This window comes from Chiloscyllium plagiosum, chromosome 17 (assembly GCF_004010195.1).
Source record: "Chiloscyllium plagiosum isolate BGI_BamShark_2017 chromosome 17, ASM401019v2, whole genome shotgun sequence".
In the NCBI taxonomy this organism is placed as follows: Eukaryota; Metazoa; Chordata; class Chondrichthyes; order Orectolobiformes; family Hemiscylliidae; genus Chiloscyllium; species Chiloscyllium plagiosum.
Window position 1 is genome coordinate 24,908,627 of NC_057726.1, and position 26,104 is coordinate 24,934,730.

The 26,104-nt window shown below is 39.3% G+C and overlaps 1 protein-coding gene across 4 annotated transcripts in view; it reads left to right on the forward strand.

Annotated features, from left to right (window-relative positions):
- The window catches only part of zfhx3b (zinc finger homeobox 3b), a 541,496-nt gene that overhangs the window by 161,906 nt on the left and 353,486 nt on the right, over positions 1 to 26,104 (forward strand). Inside the window, exons 1-3 of one of the 4 annotated variants that reach the window (XM_043706686.1) lie at positions 8,990 to 9,000; positions 21,599 to 21,608; positions 24,922 to 24,926. The exons of the other annotated variants lie outside the window; for them this stretch is intronic. The gene's annotated coding sequence lies outside the window, so the exon portion shown is untranslated. Of the gene's footprint in view, positions 1 to 8,989; positions 9,001 to 21,598; positions 21,609 to 24,921; positions 24,927 to 26,104 lie in introns of those variants that run through there. 4 annotated transcript variants of the gene reach the window in all.

The following is a 26,104-nucleotide window of genomic DNA, read 5'->3' on the forward strand; positions in this document are numbered from 1 at the left end:
GAAAGCAAATCTTAGCAGGACTTATACACTTAATGGTAAGGTCCTAGGGAGTGTTGCTGAACAAAGAGACCTCGGAGTGCAGGTTCATAGCTCCTTGAAAGTGGAGTTGCGGGTAGATAGGATAGTGAAGAAGGCATTTGGTATGCTTTCCTTTATTGGTCAGAGTATTGAGTACAGGAGTTAGGAGGTCATGTTGCAGCTGTATTGGACATTGGTTAGGCCACTGTTGGAATATTGCATGCAGTTCTGGTCTCCTTCCTATCGGAAAGATGTTGTGAAACTTGAAAGTGTTCAAAAGAGATTTACAAGGATGTTGCCAGGATTTGAGCTATAGGGAGACGCTGAACAGGCTGGGACTATTTTCCCTGAGGGGTGACAAAATTATGAGGGGCATGGATAGGATAAATAGACAAAGTCTTTTCCCTGGGGTCGAGGAGTCCAGAACTAGAAGGCATAGGTTTCGGGTGAGAGGGGAAAGATATAAAAGAGACCTAAGGGTCAACCTTTTCATGCAGAGGGTGGTATGTGTATGGAATGAGCTGCCTAAGGAAGTGGTGGAGGCTGGTACAATTGCAACATTTAAGAGCATTTGGATGGGTATATGAATAGGAAGGATTTGGAGGGATATGGGCCGGGTGCTGTCAGGTGGGACTAGATTGGGTTGGTATACCTGGTCAGCATGGACGGGTTGGAACCGAAGGGTCTGTTTCCATGCTGTACATCTCTATGACTCTATGACCTGGTGGATTTAAAAAAAACTTACTAAGGTGAAGAGCAGTGCAATACTTATTGGTATTCTGACCAAAGGTCATCCCCAATCAATATCATTACATTCCTAGTTTGGCTGGACCTTTAATGAGGCCAGGCTGTGTTCAGATTGGTCACCACGTTTCTTTCAATTGTCCCAATACTTTAAAAATTCCTTAGTTCGTGTGCACACTTCATGATGTCCAGAAGCAAAATATTGTAGAAGCCAGCAACCAGAAATAAAAATAGAAAATGCTGGAAATACACAGCTGGTCTTTCACCATCCCTGGAGAATCAGGAAAACTGGGAAGGCCGATAAAACTGTAGGGCTTAATAATTGCCATCCCATATAAGGAAGTGGCCCTGGAAATACTGGATACATTTATGGCCACCTTCCAAGATTGTATAGATTCTGGAATAGTTCCTACAAATTGAAAAATATCTAATGTAACCCCTCTATTTAAAAAAGAAGGTTGAGAGAAAACTTAGAAAGATAAACTGGTCAGCTTGATGTTGGTAGTGAGGAAAATGCTAGAGTGTGTTATAAAGCACTTGGAAAACATTGGCAGGAATGGATAGAGTCAGCATGGATTTACAAAAGAGAATCAAGCTTGATAAATCTAGTCAGTTGAGTTGATGAGGGGGAGCCAAGGGATATGGTTCATTTGGACTTTCAGAAGACTTCCAACAAAATCCCACATACGAGATTAATGTGTGAAATTCCAGTGTGTGGGATTTGAGGTGGTGAATTGAGATGAATAGAAAACTGGTTGGCAAAGAAGAAACAAAGAATAGGTATGAACAGGACCTTTCCAAATGGCAAGCAGTGACTAATTGGGTACCGCATAGATCAGTGATAGGATCAACAATCACAATATATATTAACAAATTTGATGATGGAACGTAATGTCATGTCTCCAGATTTGCAGATGACACAAAGCTGGGTAGGAGTGTATGCTGTGAAGAGGATGCAGAAATATTTCAGTGTGATTTGGACAAGTTGAGTGAGTGGTCAAATGCATGCTTGATACAGTATAATGTGGATAAATAAGAGATTATCCACTTTGGTAGTAAAAACAAAATGGCAAATTATAATCTGATCAGCTATAAATTGAGAGAAGGGAATGTACAACATGATGTGGGTGTCCTTGTACACAGTCACTGGATATGAGCATGTAGGTGCAGTCGGCGGTAAAGAAGGCAAATGCTATGTCGGCCTTCATAGCGAGAGGATTCGAGTACAAGAGTGGGAATGTCTTGCTGCAGTTATATAGGTGCTTGGTGCGACCACACCTGGAATATTATGTGCAGTTTTGCTCTCCTTATCTGAGGAAAGATGTTCTTGCCATTGAGAGAGTGTAGCAAAGATTTACCAGACTGATTGCTGGAATGACAGGACTGATATATGAGGAGAAGTTGAATCAATTAAGATTACATTCGCTAGAGTTCAGAAGAATATGGGAGGATCTCATAGAACCTTATGAAATTTGAGAGTTTTGAGAAGATTTATAGCTCAGGTAGAGGTTTTGGATGTAGGTTTGCTCGCTGAGCTGGAAGGTTCATTTCCAGATGTTTCGTCAATACCGTGTAAGGACTGTAATAAACACTACATTGGACAAGCAGGCAGAAAACTAGCCACCAGGATACATGAACATCAACTAGCCACTCACTAGTATCCTTACATACAGATGAGGAAGGACACCACTTCAACTGGGACAACACATCCATCCTTGGAAAAGCCAAACAAAGACATGCACGAGAATTCCTCGAAGCATGGCATTCCAACCAGAACTCTACCAACAAACACATTGACTTAGACCCCATCTACCATCCCCTGAGAAAAAGAACAGGACGTGACTTCACCACAGGAAATAACATCACCACAGGAAATGACATCACCAACCCAAAGAAACCCAAACATATAAATAGAAAGCAGGAATTATCAGCAGTGCTTCTCCTGAGGCCCACTGAAGATGTTATCTAGTAGGGTGATGAAAGATCTGAAAATGAACCTTCCAGCTCAGCGAGCAAGCCTATATCCACTTATGAAATTCTACTAGAGAGGTTAAATGCAGGAGGGGATGTTCCTGATGGCACAAGAGTCTGGAACCAAGAGTGACAGTCTAAGGATATAGAGTCAATGATTTAGGAGGAACTTCTTTACCAAGAAAGTGCTGTGCCTGTATAACTCATTACCATTGAAAGCAGTTGAGGGCGAACACTGTAATTTCAAAAAGGAGTTGGATATACTACGTGGGGTTAAAGAGATCAATGGAAATGGGGGAAAACCAGGAACAAGGTTGTTGAGTTAGATGGTCAACCGTGATCATAATGAATGGTGGAGTGGACCCATCGGGCTCGATGGCCTACCTCTGCCCTTATTTTCGGTTTCTGGGTTTTGGTCAGTGTATGTTTCTCTGATTCATTCTATCAGAGATTTTTGATTTTTGACAGGCTAGGGAAATGGGCAAAGAGAGTCTTCCAGTTTTATATAAATCTTTTTGTTTCTTCCTTCAAATAGCTGTTTGCCTGAAATGCATTTCACTTGAGTATTTCATGTTTGGCCTCACTGTTTCTTCAAGCTAGATAATCTGCAGTTGACTTGCATCCCAGTAAAACTTCCATAAAAACATAAATCCAAAATTGAAGAGAAGGATTTCTTCACATGTGACTTTGTTTCAATGCCTTTTGATAACATGTTCATTTTGGCTCAGACTGCCTTCATTTATCTCCCTGAATAAGTTCAGTCTTATGCATTTTTGATTATGAAGTTCTCAGTCAGCTTCTCAGTCATTTCCATAATGCAGTTAGTTCTTTGCAATATCTGCTCCTACATATTGTGGCCCTTTTCAATCAGATTCTCCAATTTTTGACTATTTTCTCTCACAATTTTGAAGTCTTGCTGTGCATAAAAGCAAAGCAGCATTTGTTAAAACACCACAAAGCTCAGCGTGTGCTCTTGTGTTGCTGTTGTAATTTTCAGTATTACCCAAACTCAAGATCTATAATGTCTTGTGTAACTGTTGCTTTATGTTTTTAATTTCTAGATTAGAGTGGTGCTGGAAAAGCACAGCAGTTCAGGCAGCATCCAAGGAGCAGGAAAATTGACGTTTCGGGTAAAAGCCCTTCATCAGGAATAGAGGGGATATGCAGGGGATATGAAGAAGCGCTTATGCCCGAAACGTCGATTCTCCTGTTCCTTGGATGCTGCCTGACCTGCTGCGCTTTTCCAGCAACACATTTTCAGCAAGAATATGTCTATCTCAACCTTAAATGTACACAAGAACTCTGCGCCCACAGCTCTCTGAGGCAAGAAGATTCAAACACTAAGAACCCTTTGAGAGAAGAAATTTCTACTCATCTCAGTCTGAAACTGGCATCCCTTTACTCCAAGACTATGCCCTTTAGTCATAGAGCCTCCCATGAGGGGAAACATCCTCTCAGCATTTACCCTGTCATGCCCCTGAAGAATCCTATATGTTTTAATGAGGTCATGTCTCATTCCTCTAAACTCCAGTGAGTAGAATCCCAGAGGTGAAATGATGGCTTGAAGACAATCACATGACTCCTCTTGGTTGGCGGAGACAATGCTATTTTGGAGCCCAATGTTCTATGTATTTCCCAACCACCAGAGAAATGTTTCTTGTGCTGATTGGTCAGATATTATGTTAATGACTTTGAATATTAAATGATAAATGTGTATTTTCAAACATAATCTTTCAGCTGTAGAATAGAGCCTATATATATTGTGATCAAAATGAAATGAAAGAATAAAACCCTATAATTTGCTAGGGTGAGAAACTGAGTAGGTATGGAGTGGGGGTGTGGAAAACAACCATGTTTTAAATCACTTTGGTTTAACTTCTTTCATTAGCCATAAATAATGTTGATTTTTCATTAAAAGCCCACCACTTTCAAACTTCTTTCACACATTTCAGAACAGCATTAAGAATTCAAAATGCTTGCATACAAGCAGTGTATGTGGCTTTTTAATGGAATTTCCCATCATTACAAGCCAGTGATCTACATTTCTGATCAATGAAAATTAAATTGCTTTAGTTCATCAGCTGCTCATTGTGACTAGACAGAGTCTGAGTGTTTCCCAAGTGGAGGTTCCAGTAAGTTTGTAATGTGACTTAACCATTTCACTGCTGTAATAATATATGTTTTCTTCCTGTTTCTTTTGACCACATTTTGCTTGCAAATTATGTCTGCTCACCATCATGTAGCTAATTTTGATTTACATAATGATGTATTCCATGTAAATTATGCCATTTTTAACATGACTTTAATCTGTGATGCAGTATGTTGTGGTGGAGAAAGCTTCTTCCTCAAAGGAAGGAGGTTGAGGGATGTGTGAGAGGTAATAATTGGAGAAGTAAAGGTCTTTGGGTTGGCGAGTACTCCCAAGGAGTGGGAGTGGTTGTGGAGGAGGACACAGACATAAGGAGGTTTGAAACCCTGGCGAGATTTGAACAAGAGGGTGAGACATTTAAATTAGACACAGTGATGACCTTGGAACCAGTGTAGATTGGAGCGCATGGGGTGATGGTGAATAGTACACAACACAAGTTGGGATATGGCTAGCAGAGTGCAATGAAATTTCCATTCAAAAATTAATAGTGTCAACTAACTTAAAAGGAATATATATAGAAATGATATTGATTGATTAGCGCCTACTATTCTCAGAATAATGCGCTTCACTCAGTAACTTTTCTATAATGTGTTTCATGCAGGATAACTCTTGTCAGAGTGCATTACAGGACAGTAGCACCTCATTAAGTTAATTTAATGTTTTAAATGATGGATGCAGAGCTGATGTTATCATCAAATCTTGAGAAGTAAGATTCATGAATAACATTTAAATCTGTTATTTTTTAATTCAAGGTGAGATTTAGATTGTTTTAGTTGTCAATTGAATTATGATTAAAAATGTGCATTTTATGCTGAAGATTAATTTAATATGAGCTGCTTCAGTAAAATTAACCTAAAGTAAGATGGTTAAAAAAATTGCAGTGAAATAGCACCATTTTAATATTCAGTACATTGAAAGTATTTATGAAAGAGTGATGGCTCTTGCATTTGTAAACAATGTTTAAAATGTTACTGAATATCTTATGCATGCTACATAGCTATTTTGGTCCTTTTCTCTCTCCGGACAAATAGTGTCCAAATGTCTTTTCATGAATAGAGCATCCACTGACATGGTAATATTACAGAGAGGCACTGTACCAATGTTACAGTCAGCTTTGCAGAGTGGAAGTACTGCAATGAACATTGACTCTGCTGAAGTATTACGTTACTGTAATCAAAAAATAGTCATATTTTTCAGATGTGTTCTTCCACAGTTATACAGAAAAATTTAAAATCTTCAGTTTCACTTATGCAAGATCTTGCCAGTTTCTAACACTTAAATTCCAAACTCGTGATCTCTATACAGGTTGTTACAGAAATGGTGTCATTACTAAAGCAGTTAACTCACTTCAGCTTTAAAAAAAATTATGCTACGAATATGACATGAAAACCAATGTTTGATTGTCATTCTTCATAGATATTCGGCAAGTTGTAGGAGCAGCAACTATGATCTTAGAATATTTAAGACATTTTTTAAGGAACTTTGAGATCATCCATGAAACTATTGGGAAGCAGAAAGAAAGTTAATAAACAACAATGATGATTGATTTGGAATGTAAAAATTATGGTTCAGAACAGTTTGATCATAGAATTATAGAGTCATAGAGCCATACAACACGGAAACGGACCCTCCCATCCAACCAGTTCATGCCAAACATAATCCAAACTAACCTAGTCCCACCTGCCTGCTCCTGGCCCATATCCCTCCAAACCTTTCCTGTTCATGTGTCTATCCAAATATCTTTTAAACATTGTAATTGTACCTGCATCCACCACTTTCTAAGGAAGTTCATTCCACACGCAAACCAGCCTCTGTGTAAAAAAATTGCCTCATTATTTTTTTAAGTCTCTCGTGGGCGGCACGGTGGCACAGTGGTTAGCACTGCTGCCTCACAGCGCCAGAGATCCGGGTTCAATTCCCGACTCAGGCGACTGACTGTGTGGAGTTTGCACGTTCTCCCCGTGTCTGTGTGGGTTTCCTCCGGGTGCTCCGGTTTCCTCCCACAGTCCAAAGATGTGCTGGTCAGGTGAATTGGCCACGCTAAATTGCCCGTAGTGTTAGGTAAAGGGGTAAATGTAGGGGAATGGGTGGGTTGCGCTTCGGCGGGTCGGTGTGGACTTGTTGGGCCAAAGGGCCTGTTTCCACACTGTAAGTAATCTAATCTAATCCTCTCACCTTCAAAATGTGCCCTCTAGTTTTGAAATCCCCATCTTAATCATTGAGTTGTTAAGAGAAAATTATGTTTTCACTGAGAGCCTTCAGAATTTGTGAAAAGAAACCAGTTGTATGAGGTATAAGTAAAATTCAGGCATTACACATTATAACAGAAGAATAATGTCCAGAACAGCAATATTTGAAATCAATTCTTTTTTGCCTCATCCTCTTCAATTTACTGATGAACGTAGCTTCATGGACTCAATGGGTGGAACTTTATGCCCTTTTCATGGTAAGTTTGGTCGTGGGGTAACTTAATCAGACCTGTGAGGAATTTGTTGCCTTCCAACCTCTACCTGATTAAATCTCCAATTGACGCCTTAAGTGAGGTATTAATACCCATTTAAGGACCTCGGCCCACTGCCTCTGGTCACAACATGGTGTTAGGCAAGAGGTTCAATATGAGGAGAGCATAACGAGGTAAGCCCATGTAAACTTTCTTGTGGGCTTCCAGGGAGTTCAAAGACATTTCCCATTCAAAGGCAGTCTGTACTTAATTGAGGGCAGGAGGTGGGCTGACTGAGAGACCACCTCTTTTGCCTTGCTGCTGACCTCTCACCATCACATACCTCTTGTCTAGTGATGATCTTAGTCCTCGGGTGAGTGTTGTGCTGGCAGCAGCTGGTGTATAAAGTGATGGCTGTGAAAACATTAATATAGAAATTGCATTATCTCCACCCAGTTTGATAATTTAACACAGTCTTTGAGAGGAGAATAAGGCACTCTAGTATGAAGCACTGATGGGGACAGACATGAAATCTTTAGGTCCTGATAGTTCTAATTGTGCTTAACTAGTCAATGCTCATCCTATTCTGAAATTATTGCTGTTACTCAATAAACTAGACCCTTGTTATATAAGACAGATTAAAGACCCCCTGCTCCAGAAATTTGCAGTGAGATAGCTGAACAGGTTGATTAAATAAGACAGAAAGGAGGATGGTGGCAATGAACTACCTCCAAAACAAGTGGTACCCACCATTGGTTGGTAGCCAGAACCCGACATGACATGGTAATCAGCAGGGTGCACTATTGCTGAAATACCTTATAGTGACAAGAGAATCCATTTGACCCAGGGGAAGAGAAATTCAGAAGCGAGTTTACTCACTGACCACGTTACAAAAACACTGCCAGTCAGCACATGAAACACATTGGAGAAGAAGGCTTTATGGAAGCAATTAGGTGCTCTGGAATCAGTGTTGAGTTCAGTGAGGGCAGAGGGGAAACAGCTGTCAATACTAAAGGTGCAACAGACCAGCCTAGGAAGGAAATGAAAGGGAATACTTAATCTTAAAAATGGGCATCGTCACTGTTGTGAAGTGGTTTCATGAAGCAAAACTGTAGCAAACCAAACAAGGATCAGAAATTAATTTATTACTGAGGATGCATTGTCATAAGTAATGGGACAAAAAGGCAAATTTAAAAGATTTGAAGACAGAGTCTCATGGAAGAAGAAAGCTTGAAGATCTTTGAAACTTTTAGAAGATTGTGACACTCATTATTTCAATGAAGATTTTGGCAGGAAGAATTCTGTAGCTGGTAGCCTCAGGTGATTGTTTAATAGTACTGTGTTGTGCAAGAGTAGTGTGTTTTGGGCTGTGAAAGGCATTACAATTTATTCTTCACTTGTGAAGAAGGGGAAATTACTATCTTAGCTGCAGAAGGCAGGAGGGCCTCCAGAAGGTGAGAACCACCACATTATTCAACCTGGGGTATTCCTGTCTTTTAAGAATCAAAGTAATAAAGCTTTACTAAGTTAATTGAATTTAAAACTTTATTGGAATATTATACAATATTGCTCTAAAACAGTTTTTTAAAAGTCTGAAGAAACTTTTAAAACAACAGTATTTAAAGAACATTGATTCCATGCAAGAACACAAGCTTGAAGACGGCAGATTACAAACAGCGTTGAGACACCACATATTTAAACAGCATTAAAAGAATAAATAAATAAAGGCATTAAAAAGAAATGGAGGGGTAAAAAATATTTCCAAAAAAAGATTCAATGTCAGAGCTGGGTGAAATAGAATTGAAAATTGAGCGTTTTGGAGAAAATAATGCTTAAGATACATGATTGCTTCAAATATTTTACACTAAATCTGAAGCTGAACATCATATATTTAGTAGGTCCCAAAGCAGATAACATTATAAATCCCCAAAATATTAATAAGGCACATACACTTTTGATGAAATTTTAAAAGACTTTGATTGTTACTTCAATATTAAAGCAGACACAGCGCTTGTACAAGTAATACTAAACAGAACAGTCAGGCATCCAGGGCAATCCATAAATTATTTCATTCATGAACCTTACAGATAAATGGAAAGCAATGACAATGAAACATTGAAATCAGAATTCATAAGATTCAGACTTTTTGCTGGAATGAATGTTCAGTCAGACTTAGTTCAGTCTAAGGAAAACTTAAAATTTGGAGCGAGGTACTCACATCACGCTGGAAGCCGAAAGCAACAAAGGATGTTAAATCTGCAAAACTCATTCTATTCCAAAAGATGTGTAGCAGTAAGCATTGTTTTAAACTTGGAGGTTGGAAACAGAAATAATTAATTGACAAAGGGATGCTGGCACAAGACAAAATAGCAATGCTAATACAAACAAAATTGATGCTGGTCGACCTGAAAGTGTAGAAAACTGAATTATTACCAGCAACTGCTGTTCAAAAATGTGAGAGCGGCTCCTCAGATCTGAAATTGTTGAAACTGATGTTGGGTCCAGGATGAAGTATAGTGCCTAAGTGAAAGAGGAAGTGCCTTGAGATTCATTTGAAATATAAGTAAAATGTAGTTATTCCTTTGCATGGCAGTGTTCTGCTTTTGCATCGTTGAGTGCCAGAGATAGAGCCAGATCAGATCAGAAATAGAACAGTGAGATTTGTGATGCATTGAATGAAACTGGATAGGAGATAATGTACACACAGTTGGATTTTGCTTTCTCCCCTTTGTTCTTTCCCTGAGAATGCTATTACACTTTTTAAAAAAAATTGAGGTTACACTGCTGAAGCAGTGACAATGAGAGCTTAGTATTACTCACAGTATTTCTGAGCAGTATTTTTTCTTGCTAGAAAAGTATTTGTTCAGACCCCCAATAAGGTCATTGTATGTGTGTGTGTATATATATATATATATATATATCTCTGTAGGGTGAGTAGGAAAGCCTGTGCTTAGCCACTGAAAAGACTGTTATGTTAGCCCTTTTCATCTGACCAATTTGAGCCCAGAAATAGCATTTTAAAATGCACTTCAGTTACTTTTTTAATTCTAGCATCTGAAGTGCACATTAGTTGAGTCCCACTTCATCCAAAGAAATGGCAGCTATTTCAAACAAACTTAATTGAGTGCATTCAATTCACTGTCATGCTCCACAGTATTCAATCGTGTTTTCTCTTTTTTTTTTCTTTTTTAAGTGACCTTTTTATCTTGCCAGCTTTCATACTGTTTCCATGCTCAAAGTACCTAAAGCTTTGGACCTTATTTCCATTCACTTCACTAACTCCCTGCAGCTCCCCCGCCACCCCAACCAAAAAAAAATCTGCTCTCATTTTCCATTTCAAAAACAACACTATTCCATATATCTGTTCTTCACATTTATGCTCTTCCACTTCTTTCTCTTCCCTGCACAGTGCAATAACTTTGGGAATGATTCATTGGCAAATTACAGTGAAAATTCCACTTGGCATTCTTTCAACCCATCAGTAAAAGAACCGTGCCTTTTAATTGTTGAACTGGGAAAAGGTATGGTGTGAATGGAAGCCTTTGTGTTTAGCAACATTAATCAATCTCCTGACACTGGGCCCCCTTGTAGTCACCTACTGTTTGTATATATTATAAGGCCTAATTACATATCAGCATTGACTGATGGGCGAGCCCTAAGCAGCACTAGGCCTAAGCATCAACGTATTGTCAGATCAGTTGAACAATGTCACTTTTCCAGATTAAAAGTAGTGATTACCAAATGCCAGACGCAGCAGCAGCAGACTTGAGTCTCTATTTCTGTGTATGCTTTAGTGCTGGAGGAGTGAAAAGCCTGTCTGTAGAGAAAGTTGAGTTGTGATGAGCTGCTTTTCTCACTGTACTTATGAGCAGCTTCAATTGTCACTCCTACTTTGTTTAGACTAGAAGTTTGCTCGCTTCCTGCTGCTTGTGAAGCTGTTTATGCTAATAAACTCATTAGTGTCGAAAGCGCCTGGTCTTTTTAATCAGTATGTGCAAAGCAAAGCTTGTTTGTGTTGACATGCTGCCAACACTGGCACCCTTTTGCCAAGTGAGCAGGACAACTGATGATCATCTATGTTATAGAGGTATTTAGATTTTCAAATGAAAGTTCCAGGTTTAAATCAGTGTGTTTACACCAAATACTAAATAGGACAAACCTAGCATATTTCACTTCCACTTTAGTCTAAGGAAGTTTATGTGAAAAAAAGGCTGTGGCTGTGGTTTAAAAGCATAGCCTGCAATGCCTAGTCAGTTTCTATGGAAAACCTATGATCAAGAAGGCTTGCATCAGAATCTAACTCTGTTCTGCAGTTTCGCTGCTAACACACGCATTTTTCAAAATGTGTTATTTCCTCTTCTTCCTCACGTAATTCTGTCCTTAATAAATGATTGCTGTGCTGAAGATGAGAAAGGTCCACTGCTCCCAGATCCTTTCAGTTGAGAGTTATCACCTGTGTCCAACCTAGCCAGTTGTCAGCATGTCTTCATTGTGCTGAAGTTAAAATTGTGGATGTGGCAGGTGAAAAATCACAGTTGCGAACCAGTGATTGACTGTCATGTAGATAGTAGATCTGATACATTCAGGATATTACTTTTCCCTAAACTTCTCCAGATAGCTAGCCTTGCTTCACCTTCATAAAATCTCTGCCATTTCTCCCATTAATGCTTGGCATCCATTCTTCCTCTATGAATACTTATGTGCACCTACCATATTAAAAGCATAAAGTGAACTTAGGCTGTTAATTAGATCAGCACATGATTGAAGTGGGTCAAATATTCTTGTATTTAAACTGAATTGAATTTCAGAGGTAGGACCAGTTTCAGGCTCTCAAGAGTACTTTGGAATCTGGGGAGCAAAAGGATTATGTAAGTGTAAAATTTACCAGCTTTCAATAGCCAAGTTCTCAATCATAATTATTTTTCAGAAGTCAGAGCTGTTTACTCAGCCAGTAAGGGTTAACCTTGTATGCTGTTTTTGAATAAGTATAAATTGAGTGTCTTCAAAAAATCTAAAATTCCTGTAGTTGTTGTTTCATATCTATTCATATTTAGCTGCTGCACTTGATTACTTTTTCAGAGAGATTCTTTTTGGTAACTAATTTTTCCAATTCCACTTGGACCCGGGTTCCAAGAAACTGGGTCTGAACATTGGATTGAAAGTTAGTGACAGTGATTTTCTCTTTCCTGGAATTGGCAAAGAAGACAAAAGAAAAGGGTAAGTAAGTGGTGGATTGTTCAGGAGAGATACTCTCCCCCTTTTTCACCACCTAAAGAATTAACCTCTGGGTGAGAAGGTCAATGGATGACATTCTTGATCCACCAACAGTGAAGGCCCTTAAGCGATCAGTTAATGGTTACTTGATGCCTCAACCCATTATGGGTCTGATTGGTTGCCTTCCTGGCAAGTGAGAAAAATGCCTGGTTTCCTGACAGAGATATGGTGCCGAATGTTGGTGGGGGAATGGGGGCATCCTCCATTTGCCCCAGTCTGGGACAGGGATAGTGGGTAAAGGTCTGCCTGCTGAATGCTGCTCCTGCACTCTTTTATTCAACACCCACCTACCCCACCGCCAACTGCAATTGATTGCCCCACCCCCCAATTAAAGTCCTTTTCGCCATTGCAGGTTTCATGGCTGCACAGACTGGATCTCCAGTGTCTTTCTCCCATCTTCTGGTTAACCAGCAGCCTTCAGATGAGTTTAGTAATGAGGCTAATTAGTATCTAATCTTGCTGGATGGGTTGAGGGGTTTGTTGTCCCTGACATTGCCTGTCCAACACTTAGTGCACAGAGCATCATGACCCAACCACTGCTGTTTTTTGCTGAAATTGCCTTTAAGGCAGCTTGTGCAATATTGTGAACCAGCCCCCTAATTAGGATTGGATTCACCTAACACCAGTATCAGACTTTATTTTCTTCCCCTTGAATTAATAACTTAGAGCAAAATCTTTTGATTGTTCTTGGAAATGGAAAATAATGCTTTTTTTGTATATTTTAAAGGCTGTTCAAAAGTGGCATACTTCATTTTGCTGATATCATTTCTCGATGACTGCTCACAAACTTTGACAGTTGTTTCACCTGAAAAATTAACGATGAAAGTTGCTGCCAAATAAACCAGAGAAATTCCTGCCAAGTATTGAGTCTTCTGTTATCGTGTAAAATATTGCAAAAATCATAATCCAGAAGCACATAAATAAAAATAATAAATGTCAAAAGTTACCTCCTTAAAATTACTGTTTTTATATGCTAAGGACACCTGTGATTTCACTGCAGTATGATATTATAATATACACCCTTTATCACCTCTCAAGTTTTAAAGGAGAGATTTAGAGCCGCACCCTGATTTGCAGAAAGCTGGTTGCTTGAATGAGCTGAGAGACCAGAACAACTCAAGGTAGTTGAGCTTGAACCTCTGGTTCTCTCATGTTTTCTGAGCCATCAGCATTTTGTTCTTTGTCCGTTAACCCTATGTTTGAATTGGCTCCAGTGCCATATTGTCTGAACAGGGGCAATATGCAGAAAGCGTGAAAGGACCTTTCTAATAGTCTACCTGTAAACTCCACAGGGGCTGCTTTCATCTTCCAGCTAATTGGAGAGCAGTTACAATTTCATGCTTTTCTCAATGTTGGTTTATCACCAGCAACATGTCCTGCGTTCATGTGAGTCACATTCGTAATTAGCCCGGTGCTAATTAATGATTAAAATTACACACTAAAGCTGTTAATATTTAATTTGCCAGAAATGGAGGCAGCACCTCCTCTGTGCTGTATTCTACGAGTCACTTTGGAATGCTGTTGGTTGAAGCATTCTGTTCTTAATACGAGAAGCTTCCACCTCTCCTGAAATTAGATGCATCTGAGAGATTGTTTTGAAATAGTCTATTAGCATTTGAATTAGCTGGGGGCAATGAAGGAAGATATTCTGCTGAAGGGAAGGGTTTAGAAGTCATAACCTATGCATGTTTTTACTCAGGAGGAGCTGTCTAGGCCTACATGACACCGCCATGTTATGCCAGTGGGACACACAATCCCACAGAGCTTGCTTTGTCTGCTTGAAGTCCAAACCTTTAAATTATGTGACAAGAACAGATCATTAATATGAGCACTAGTGGCAGTGTCTACTTTACAAGAGATTTTTGTTGCACTTTATTATATTTTACACTGTTTTTAAAAGCAGTACAGCTTGCCTTACTGTCCAAATCATACAGCAAACTTGTTTCTACATGTCCTAAATGTGAGCTGTTTGAGAATGCAGATTTAAAACTACTGAGGCACAATGTGACAGCAGGAAAGGGGACTGCAGTTTATTAGGCTGTAGAGAAAACCAGTCCATGATTTAAAATGTTGACTTTTTTCTTAGCATTCCTTCTGTTATCTTTGTGTGGAAGAAGTTAATGTGTGAATCATATTATTTTACGTATATACTGTTTTAATGATCCTTGGTTCTTCCAATAGTGGATGAATATGGGACATAATTCTGTTGTATATATTAGTGTAAAATTGCTGCACCAGTTTTATGTAAAATGAATCAAGTGCACTTTTAGAAAATCCAGCTCTTCCCTTTTGAATATCACATGAATATACATTGGAACACCTTTTCCCTGACAGTGCTTGATCTAATCTTGGAAAAAATTTCAGTAACTATTAAAAACATGGCTGTTTGAATTATAACATATTTGACTATACAGCTTCCACACTTTCCTGAAATAACTTTGAGCAGGAGCTGAGATGGGTCGGTGTACTGAGACATGATGTTGAAGTGTAACCTATGTCAGTTCTTCAAAATCTGATGCCCTCACAAATCAGATTGCCTGTGATCCTGTGAAGTAAATTTAGTATAATCTTAAAATTATAGATTCAAGCTCTGTCTGAGTAAGAGCCTGCAGACTGTCATAGCTGGAGGAATGGATGGATAGAAGATAAGTGAGTGATGTTGCCCTGGGCACATTGACTGCATGTATGAACTTAAACAGTTTCCAGTCTATTTTAAAAACAGACTGATAGCAATAACTGAAGATCATTGATTTTACGGGAATCCATGTTCACAGACGTACAAATGATCGACCAGCAGGTTGACTTTTGCCTCCTTAAGTAAGAATTGACTCTGCTTTCCTGTATTGACTGAAAGACAAGAGAGGGTTTTCAAGCAAATGCCTGAGTGCGAAGCAGCTTAGGAAATTCTTCTATAAAGTTACCCCGGGGGAAAATAAGGCACACTGTAGATGGAGAATTTTAATGGGCTGCTGTTAATTTCTTAAAATAAACCATTGTATCATCACTGTATGAGTGGGACAGAGTATAGTTAGCAGCGATTCATCTTTTCTACTTCTGCGGTGTCCTGGAAATCTTTGTGGGGTTGTTGCATGCAGGGATATAAATGTTTAAAGTTTTTGCTTTAAAAAAAGTGCTCTCATGACCATCAAATCTGTTTTCATTCTCACAAGCGAAGAAGCTTGACAAACTCTGAAAGATTCACTGAGATGCAAAAAGCCGAGCTTGTGCTAATACTTTGAAAAATCCTGGTTTTTGTAACAGAAGATGAAAGATTGAGGACAACCCTTCTGAAATTGTGAAACAATCAAGTGCTGCATTCGACAAAAGGGCATTAATTAGCCATTATTAGAATGGCTGGGGTTTGCTTTGAGGAATCAAAATGGGAAACTTACAGTTCTGATGCTGGCCTTAATGAGCTTAAGGTAACGAGGATAATCCAGGTTTCATATATGTTTTTGGTAATCATACTCGCATGTCACCTAATGGTGAACATTTTACACTTGAGTAGAAATGCTACACAGTCTATAGTGGAACATTGATCAATGGTAACCTTTTAATCTATAAGCTGCGGATGGCATTAGTGGTAGAGATGCTGCTCCCATTTCAAGAGCACTGTACCAAGGAGCAATAGGTATGCCTGGAGCTAAGAGTCTCTTAATGAACTTGAAAAGCTTTTTAGTGACATCTGGTGTAATGCCTTTTACTGTATAGCCAGAAGTACCATTTTCACTGAGTGCGCAGTCAACTATTTGCATTGATACAAGTGAGATCATTAAATGTTTTAATTTTGTCAAACTAACTCTTTCATGACAAGCCCTGCTTTAAAGTTTTAGCTACAACTATCATGTCAAGGTTACTACAGGACCCCTAATTTCCACACTTTGTGACTTCTTTATTGCCCTTGTATCATAAAGAAATGTGTTTTTCATTTTGCAGTAGCAATTGTGATTTTGGAAGAACAAAATATTTCAAAACTAAATTCTTCAACTACTCCCAGAAACATTGACAGTGGCGCTGATCCGATCAGAACTCTGCTGTTTTATGTTTCCTTTATTGTAAGGATAAGGTTGGCTGATGCTCAATGTTATAACCATTGACTTCAAACAGGTTATGTAATCACAAATACAGTGCAATGTCTGTTGTAGTGCTTGTTTCATGTAGATGGGACTGCAGTGCTGTACTGTCTTTATAAGGATATTATTGAGTGTTGCATCGATAATTTGTGATTGCAAATCCAGATAGATGAAAAAATCCAGTAGCCTTATGGTAAGCAGCTCCTCCACAAACAAGAAACAGATCAACAACCAAGATAGATCCATCAGCCTCTGGATCAGTTCATCGCAGTTCATTCTTGTGTCTCTACAGCTTTGAGCAATTAACTCTCTGGCCAAGGCTTTTACACTAGTAAGATATAGTTACCAAATATGTCGGACTGGTATTATTGCTGTTTGACTTTTCACTGGCTTTCTCTGGCTAACAACAGCTAGAAATGGAATGGCAGCACACTGGCCTATGTTTAAGCTACTACTACTACAGCGACTTACATGACACAGCACAGAAACAGACCCTTTGGTCCAAATGGTCTATGCTGACCATAATGCCAAATTAAACTAGTCCCACCTTCCTGTGCTTGGCCCATATCCCATCAAATGTTTCTTATTCATGTACTTATCCAAATGTTTTTTAAACGTTGAAATTGTACCCACATCTACCACTTCCTATGGAAGTTCATTCCACACATGTACCACTGTTTATGTAATTCATTGCCACTCATGTCCTTTTTAAATCTTTCTCCTTAAACCTTAAAAATATGCCCCCACCCGAGGGAAAACAAATGTCTGCCATTCACCCCTCATGGTTTTATAAAACTCTGTAACATCACCCCTCAACCTCCTACGCTGCACTGAAAAAGGTCCCAAATATCCAGCCTCTTCTTCTAACTCAAACCCTCCATTCCCATTGACATCCTGTAAATCTTTTCTGAACCCTCTCCAGCTTCCTATAAAGTGGCTACCAAACCTGAACACCATAGTCCACCATAGTGGACATGTCTCCCAAATCCTCACTCAAAAGCTCTGCACAATGAAGGCAAGCGTGCTAAATGCCTTCTAACCACCCTGTCTACTTGTGATGCAAACTTCAAAGAGTAATGAGCCTGAATCCCTAAATCGCTTTGTTCTATAACACTACCCAAGGACCTATGTTTGTTTGTATATGTCCTGCCCTTTTACCAAAATTCAATGCCTTGCATTTATCCAAATTTAGCTCCATCTGCAACTCCTCAGACCATTAACCCAATTGATCAAAATCTCTCTATAATCTTCAATAACTGTCCACGATACCACCAATTTTGATGTCATCCACAAACTTACTAATAATACCTTTTATATTCTCATCTAAATCATTCATATAAATGACAAACAAAAGTGGATCAAGCACCCGATCCCTGCGGAACACCACTGGTAACAGGCCTCCAGTCCATAAAACAACCCTCTGCCACTATTCTTTGTCTCTTACAACCAATCCCATGTGATCTAACTTTACTAATTAGTCTACCATTCAGAACCTCATCAAAGGCAGTCCGAGAGGCTGAATAGGCTGGGACTGTTTTACCTGGAGTGTCGGAGGCTGAGGGGTGACCTTATAGCGGTTTATAAAATCATGAGGAGCATGAACAGGGTAAAAAGACAAGGTCTTTTCCCTGGGGTGGGGGAATCCAGAATTGAGGGCATAGATTTAGGGTAAGAGGAGAAAGATTTAAAAGGGACCTAAGGGGAATTTTTTCACGCAGGTGCATGTATGGAATGAGCTGCCAGAGGGAGTGGTGGTGGCTGGTACAATTACAACATTTAAAAGGCATCTGGATGGGTATATGAATAGCAAGGGCTTAAAGAGATATGGGATATTTGCATATGGCAAATGAGACTAGATTAATTTAGGATATCTAGTCAGCATGGACAAGTTGGACAGTAGATCTGTTTCCATGTTATACATCTCTATGACTCTAAGTAAACAACGTCTACCACTCTGCCCTCATCAATTTTTTTGACATCTTCAATAAAATTTATCAAGATTCTTGAAAGGATCATTGTGAAACAAAATATGACACCAATTCACATAGGAGATACTAAGTAATGGAAGTAGGTTTTAAAGAGCATCTTAAAGTAGGAAAGCAAGTTATTTAGGAAAGCAAGAAGTGAAGAAACAGAAGAAGAAAAAGGTCTGAGTGTGTGTGGGCACTTGAAAATGTAATTCTAGTGATGGAGCAATTAAAATTATGATTGCTCAAGAGGCCTGAATTAAGGGTGCATACATAGCTGGGAGGGTTGTAGATCTTGAGATTTTAGAGATAAGGAGGAAGTGTGGACATAGGGGTGATCCGAAATCAAGGATGAACATTTTCAAATCAACAGTCTGATTGATTAGGAGACAGTGTAGACTAGTGGACGCAGAAATCACAGATAACCAGGACATGATGTGTGTTAAGACAGAGACAACAGAGTTTTAGATGGTCTCCAGTTAACAGGGGTGAGAATACAACAAATCAGGCAGGAGTATGTTGGATCATAGGAGCAGCCATTCAGCCCATCAATACTGCTCCGCCATTCAATAGATATAGGCTAATCATCTTCCTCAGTGCCCCTTTCCTGTAGTATATCCATGCCTCTTGGTGTTAGTCATATCCAAAAATCTATCTAATGTTAAATCTAGAGGTAACATAGGAATGAATGAGGGGAAGGCATTAGCAACCCCAAGTGAGACAGCTATGAATTCAGTGATATGAGGACGTGAGAGTACAATCTTAATGATGTTGTGAATATGAGACAAGGTTCATTTCAGGGGCCAGATATGGCTCCAAGGTTGCAAGCAGGCTGCTTTAATCTCATATTGTTGCCAGTAACGTTAAGCAGAGAGTAGTGTCAGTAGTAGGGAATGGAGTTCAGAGCAAGGACCAAAAAATGGTGGCTTCTGCATCAAACACAAAATACTGGAATTGCTCAGCAAGTATTCAGCAGGGCAGCACAGTGGCTCAGTGGCTAGTACTGCTGCCTCATAGTGCCAGGGACCTGGGTTCAGTTCCAGCAACAAATTATAGCAGATGCTGGTATGTGTAGTAAAGACAAAAAAAGCTGAAGATCACAGTGGGTCAGACAGCATACATGAAGAGAGAACTCTGATGAAGATTCATCTAGACTCGAAACATTAGTATGCTGTCTGACCTGCTGTGACCTCAAGCATTTGTTGTCTTCGGTATGGGTTCTATTCCAAATTTGGATGACTGTGCGGAGTTTGCACATTCTCTCTGTGTCTGAATGAGTTTCCTCCGAGTGATCTGGTTTTCTCCCAAAACAAGGATGTTCAGGTTAGGTGGATAGGCCTTGCTAAATTGCCCTTAGTGTCCAGGGTGTGCAGGCTCGGTGGATTAGCCAGGGGAAATGCAGGGGGCATAGGTCTAACCAGGATGCTCTTTGGAGGGTCAGTGTGGACTCAATGGGCTGAATGGCTTGCTCCAACATTGGGTGGTTCAATTAATTCAAGTAGCAGCAGTGGCATGGGAAACAGTTAATATTTCAGGATGATGGATTTGTATTTTGCTTCTGTATTTATTGTATGTACTTTATTTTTATGTTTCTATTAAGAATTTCCCAGAATGTTTCATTCTGTGTGAACAACACGTTTTATTTGATAAATGCCAAATTAAAAGTGACTCAGCTGGTTTGACTGTTCATGTTGGAGGTGTGAGGCTGTCTAATTTGCTAGAGTTGCTTAGACAACTAATCATTGACGGCCTTCTGCAATTTTGTTTGATTCCACTTTGGAGTCAGGATGTACAAACTACTGATTACCAGAGCCATGGAAAGTCTCTCTGTGTGATAGAAGTGTTTAACTTTTGAGAAAAAGTTGGTCATAAAAGCAGCTTTATAGCAGACTGTTGACAAATAGGCAGATGGAAATAAGTATTCAGATGGGCTCCATGTTTTTAACTCAGAACCTTTCTCCAATTTGGATGTTCCCACTTTGAATGGCACTGCAAAATGTCAGTGCACAGCGTGAACTGAGACAGGTTTCTGAGCTTGCCTGGGGGTATGACTGCACTTTTCCTCCCTTTTCATTCATCCCACATATGCCAGGGAATAAATAACATGATTTCAAAGTTTCTCTTTGTACGATGTTTTGTGCACATGTTTACTGTTTTGAATTCACTTTTTATTCTGCTTGGCATATAATGGAATTGGAGGATGAAACCCAGTCTGTCTCCATTCATACCCACACAAACTCCAGCCTCTAGGTTGCCAAACTTGGATGAGTTCCTGTGGTCATCTTGGACAGTGAAGTTGTTAATGCATCTTTTAGAATGTGAGTGTATATCTGCTAAAGATCCCAAATAGGGGAACTCTTCACAATCATAGCTACAATGTCACTGCACGTAGGATTCTTTTCCCCTAACACTATCTTATAGCATGACATCACAAAAGCGTAATGCACACACTGCAAGAAAGTTCTGTTGATAAGTGCACATGCTCAAACCCACAGAGTTTGATCACCCTCTGTGAAGCGTTACGTACAGGAAACTCCTTTGCAAATTTCGTGTCCCCATCTACATAGAGCATTTGTTTTTGAATGTCTTTTATATCTTGCTGTCCAAAAATCTGTTCAGCGAAATAAAATTTTGTTGCAGAGTATGTTTAGAACTATTTATGAAACTTTATAAAATGGTAGTCTCAGGAAATTCCTTTGAAAAAATGTTAAATTAGCATTTTTCATTGTAAAAAAATCAGATTGTCAGCTCAAATGTTTTTTATATAAAGTGGGCCATTTGTTATAAAGAAAATCAAGCAGCCTCCAGCTTTTCATTAAAAGAAGAATTTCGCACTATTAACTTTTCTAAATATAGAGCATTTAGCAATGTGCTGGTTTAGAAATACCTTTGTTGCTGCTTGTGTCACTGTGAGGACTTATACATTTAATGGTAAGATCCTGGGGAGTGTTGCTGAACAAAGAGACGTTGGGGTGCAGGTTCCTAGCTCCTTGAAAGTGGAGTCACAGGTAGATAGGATAGTGAAGAAGGTGTTTGGTATGCTTTCCTTTATTGGTCATAGTATTGAGTACAGGAGTTGGAAGGTCATGTTGCGGCTGTACAGAACAATCGGGGAGTCCAGAACTAGAGGGCATAGGTTTAGAGTGAGAGGGCAAAGATATAAAAGAGACCTAAGGGGCAACTTTTTCATGCAGAGGGTGGTACATGTATGGAATGAGCTGCCAGAGGATATGGTGGAGGCTGGTATAATTGCAACGTTTAAGAGGCATCTGATGGGTATATGAATAGGAAGGGTTTGGTGGGATATGGGTTGGGTGCTGGCAGGTGGGACTAGATTGGGTTGGGATATCTGGTCGGTATGGACAGGTTGGACCGAAGGGTCTGTTTCCATGCTGTACATCTCTATGACTTTAAAGCAAAGTCTTGACCAAGGTTGAACTGAAATTGGGTCCAGATTGAAATCAGCACAAAAATATACTTTTTAGTTTTGCTTCAGTAAGTCATCAAGATAACATGTAATTATTTGTACACATCCTCAATTTAAATGTTTTACTTTTAAGTGAAGTTGGACTGTGTAGAAGAATTGCTGCAAAATTGAGACAAAAGTTCCAGCTAACAGTTAGTGTGCCTTACTGGTGTGTTATATCATTAAGATACAGTGGTTAGCATGTAGGTCATCTGCTGAATCAGCATTACATCAGTCATTGTAAACAACCCACAGCACACAGATTGCATCGCAGAATGCTCTGAAACTGGGGGAGAGAAAAAACAGTTGGCATTAGTCCTGAGAATCACCAGTTGGCTTTTCCATTGACCTGTGATATTAATGTAGATACATCTTAGTGAGGGGTTGAGAATTGATTGTAGATTCTGCTTTTGTTCAGAAAATAAGAAGGAAAAATGATATTATTCTGTTCATTTTGGGAAACAACCCCTTCCAGTCCATGAAAAAAAGCCCCATCCACACAAATTGTTTGTGGTAATCAAGTAAAAAGTTGCCCTGAGCTTTCAAAATGCAGTCCAGCAAAGGATCACCAGTTGATTGTAGGTAGAGAAGGATTTTCTTGGAGGGGTTGAGTAGATTCTGAAGGGTCACTGGATCTGAAACATTTGAATCTGCTTTCTCATCAAGGCTTGCTGAGCTTCTCCAACAATTTGTTTTGGTTTCGGATTTTCAGTGTCTGCAGTCCTTTGGTGGTTTGTGCTTGAGAAGGTTGGATTTGTACTCATTGAAGTTTAGAAAAAGTTTACTGAAACCTTATTGAAACTTATGATATTCTTAGGATCTTGGCAGGGTAGATGAGGAGAGGTGGGTCCCCCTTCTGGGAGATTCTAAGATCAGAGGACATAATCTCAGATTAAAAGGTCACCCATTTTAAACAGAGCTGAGGAAGAATTTCTTCTGGCGGCGGTAGTAAATCTGTGGAATTCTTTACCACAGAGGGTTACTGGAGGTTCGGTCATTAATTTTATCCAAGGCTGGAACAGACAGATTTTTAGTCAGTGAGGAAATTGAGGGTTATGGGAAAAAAGGCAAGCATATGAAATTGAGGATGTTCTGAAGAAGGGTCACTGGACCTGAAATGTTAATTCTGATTTCTCTCCACAGATGCTGCCAGACCTACTGAGATTTTCCAGCAATTTCAGTTTCTGTTCCAGATTACCAGCATGTACAGTTCTGATGGTTTTTTGAGGATTATCAGATTAGCATGATCTCATTAAATGTGGAGTAGACTCAACGGGACTAATGGCCTACTTTTGCTCCTATATCTTATAGTATTGTGGAGAGTGCATCCCAACTTGAGCTTGTAAATTTGTCCTTTTGAAAGTCATGAATAACTGGAGTACATTTGGCATTTTTAAACAGCTTTTGGTTTGAAGTGACTACTTGACTAGTGGTTCTTATCCTGCCACACATTACACTTCAGTAATCTTCATCTGGTTACACATGCAGTCAGTTGCAATAATTGATGGGTAGAAACAAAGGTAGCAAAATCTCTTCTCCCATGAGTAGCCATTTACAGAATAGTGCCTCCGACTGGGGACTTGTGTTATAGAGCCAGATGATTAGAATAAACTGTGTTTGATGAAAACTGGACATCATACTGGGAGGACAGCATGCTTTTATCAGATGTGATCATTTTGATTTACATTCCTTATCAGTCTCCCTACATTACTCTAATCTTCTTGTTCTCTGGACATCATTATCTGTCAGCATGTAGCATGGATATCCTTTCAAATTAAGTAATATGGATGCGGCTGAGAAGTTTACTTTTAACATTTTACATTTTGTGGATCCTGTCATTAAGTCCTTCAATGCATACATAAGCAAAATGTGCCCTGGATGGGTAAGTGCATATTTATAGATGATTACCTGGTAATGTTCTGTGAGTAGATCATTGAGATTATTGTCTTAACTGGGCTTAGTCAGCTGTGATCTACTGGAGATTCCAAAGATCCTTAGGCAGCCTTTCCAAACCCATGACTACTTCTATCCAGACAAGAGCAGCAGATACATGGGAACACCACCACTTGCAAGCTCCCTTTCAAGCCAATTACCATCCTCATCTGGAAATGCGTTGCTGTTTCTTCACTGTCACTGGGTCAAAAATCCTGGAATTCCCTCCCTAAGAGCATTGTAGATCTGCCTACAACATATAGACTGCAGCACTTCAAGAAGGTAGCTCACCACCATCTTCTCAAAGACAGCTAGGGATGGGCCATAAATACTGGCCAGACAGCGAGTGAATAAAAAGAAAATCCCTAGCAACGGGAACAAGCAGTGATCTTTTTAATTTGTGTTATCTTTAATTAAAAAATAGTTATGTTGTAACTTTTTAGATCCCCTTTTGAAAGAGACTTTTCTTGGAAACGACTCTGCATATAGCATTTTGTCTTCCTTCATTTCTTCCCCATAGACAGCTCATACGCATGGTTAAAGCTACCATATGGTGAAGTTATTGTGGGACAACCCATTTGTACTCTTGTTGACCTTTAAGCAATGACTACTGTGGATGTGTTTCTGATGGGGCTCAAACTAAAGTCTTGCAAGTTCAGTGTTGCGTAGCATGCCCTAGTAGAATTAAAAACCATTCAAACAGGATAGAACCCTAGTTTGAAAGAAGAATGTCAGCACTCCGATGCACACTGCTCCAGAGTAATAGGACAAGCAATCTATTTCAACTTTCCTTTTTGACTTTCTCTTCTAGTAAGTTCCAGTATCTGCAATTCTGAAAAATGACATAATGGTCGTCAACCTAAAGGAGGGCAAACTCACTAATGGAGAAATAGTATAACTCATGTTTGTTCATTTTCATTCCCTTTCTCATTTTTTTCTCAATCTTCCCTGTAGCCCAAGCCCCACCTCCAAAATTAAAACCCAGAAACAAAGCAACACTGGGGAATGTTGAGTGAATTTGGAGAAATCAGAAAATATCTGGAGAAAGGAGTTAATGATTCATATTTTTGAAATGCAACCATAGAATTCAGTGAGGAAATAAAGATTAAAAAGAAGATACCAGAGAGCTGTCGATTTGACAAGTTATGGATATAGAGTTGGAGCAAGGACTGTTTTAAGTGACAGACTATAGGAAAGTGCTTTGGGCTATACCCAACTGCAACATAGATTTTATCCTGTAACAGCATGGTACCAGGTCGTGTTTGTCAGTTAATGCAAAAAAAGGCTTTGCAACAATATTCTCAGAATATAACCATTAGAAATTGAAAGGTGAGCTGAGAGGATGAGTGATTTGCCAAAATTTCCATTGGCTAACACTTCATGGAAGAACTGGGACAGTTTACAGGCTGAGCAAGAGAAGTTCAAGTTAAAATAAAAATCTAAGATGATCACTTCTGTTCAGTAGCTATATGGCAATAATTCTTTTGCCCATGGAGCTGCAATCATCATACTTCTTACCCTTTAAAAAAAAAGGGCACTTTAGAAAATTTTTGATTAAGACATTTTTCAGTTATATTCTTGGTGGGAATACTGTACTTACAAAGTCGCCTGTCTGCAGTGGTGTTGACAGGTTTATCTCTGCAACATTGTTTGTAATTTTAACCTTCTTGATAAGTCCTCAGACTAGTGTGTATATGTGCTACCCAGCACAGGAGAACCTGCTAATTCAACTAACTTTAGGTGAGCTGATGTAGGAAGGCATTAAATTTGTATTGAAATGCAGTGAATTATAGAGAACTTGGCATCAGTTTTATGATTAAAGAGTGGACACCTAGATAAACAACTGAGAGTGGACATAGCATGTATAGAACTATATCCAAACTCCTTCAGGAGATGAGAGCTGTGGGATCAGGGTTTTTTAAAAAAAACTGCATTGAAATGGCCAATGCCTTCATTGTTGGACCAGTCAGTGTAAATTTTCAATGGAAACAGTAAAGCTAAAAAGGAAAAGATGATGAGAATGAGTTGTAAGTCTCTAAAATTCTCTGCTGCCTTTGCCTCAGAAGTGCC